This window comes from Mandrillus leucophaeus, unplaced genomic scaffold, assembly GCF_000951045.1.
Source record: "Mandrillus leucophaeus isolate KB7577 unplaced genomic scaffold, Mleu.le_1.0 Scaffold441, whole genome shotgun sequence".
Lineage (NCBI taxonomy): Eukaryota > Metazoa > Chordata > Mammalia > Primates > Cercopithecidae > Mandrillus > Mandrillus leucophaeus.
This window is the reverse complement of record NW_012104710.1, coordinates 193,412-194,506: the sequence shown is the minus strand read 5'-3', so window position 1 is coordinate 194,506 and position 1,095 is coordinate 193,412. Positions and strand designations below refer to the sequence as shown.

Below are 1,095 nucleotides of genomic sequence, written 5' to 3'. Positions count from 1 at the left end.
AATTTAAAAAGGAAATTAAGGAAACTTAACTTTTGGTACCTGACTCAGCCTCCAGAAACCCATTCCTGTATTGTAGATTAGTCAACCATCCTATAGGGAATTGTTTATAGAGGGCAGTTGCCTTTTAAGAGTAAATAAATAACATCCTGCTAAATCTTTTGAGGAAATGAGCAATTCCATGTAGATTTGTGAGAATTATGTAGAAAAAAGATTTTAGGTTGAACAATTGGCTTATTTAATAGAGATTTACCCTTTTATTCTTAAAAGTTGTTTTGGCCTTAGGGCATTCTTGTAACTTCCGGAAAATTTGATAGTAATTATGAAATTATCGTTCTAAACTCTGAAGCTCATTTTTGGTATAACCTAGATAAAAATTGTATATTTGTATGGACAGGTATTTACTGATTTCTTTTACAAATAAAACATTGTGCTTGGTTGTAGGGAATAATCAAGGAAATTAACATATGGTCATTTCCTTGAAAAGAATGGATAATTCTATAGCAGCCATGGTCACAAATAATACAAGGTGAACAATTAGTCAACTAAGGGATGGGAGTAGGTTAACAGAGATAGACTGTGAACTAGCCCAGCAATATTTTTGGTAATAGATACTCTTTCCAGTTTGGGGAGCAGAAGAAAAGAAGAAGGAGGAGGCCTGGAATATCTTTTTCAAAAGAAACTTTGTTGCCCTTTCCTTATTCCTAATAAATGTGCGTATTAATATATACACTTTGGGGCCTAATTTGGTTTTTACTGACAAATAGCTGCCAACAAAGAGCTGTATGAGCTGTATGTATTACCTTGTACACCTATATTGAAAAAAAAAGTAGTTTTGCATTATGGAGTATTTTCTCTAGAAGTTTTAATTTTTGTTAGTTTCTTTTTAAGAATAATTTTTTTTTTTAAGAGATTGGTCTTGCTATGTTGCCCTTGCTGGAGTGCAGTGACTATTCACAGATGCAGTCATAGCATACTGCAGCTTTGAACTGGGCTCAAGCCATCCTCCTGCCTCACCTTCCCAAGTACCTGGGACTACAGGCACGTGCCACTGTAGCCCAGTTCAAAAATAAATATTCTTTTTTTTTTTTTTTTTTT

The 1,095-nt window shown here is 33.9% G+C and overlaps 1 protein-coding gene across 5 annotated transcripts in view; it reads left to right on the top strand.

Annotated features, from left to right (window-relative positions):
- HERC4 (HECT and RLD domain containing E3 ubiquitin protein ligase 4) overlaps window positions 1-1,095 on the top strand; it is a 175,586-nt gene that overhangs the window by 82,977 nt on the left and 91,514 nt on the right. The window lies entirely within an intron of this gene.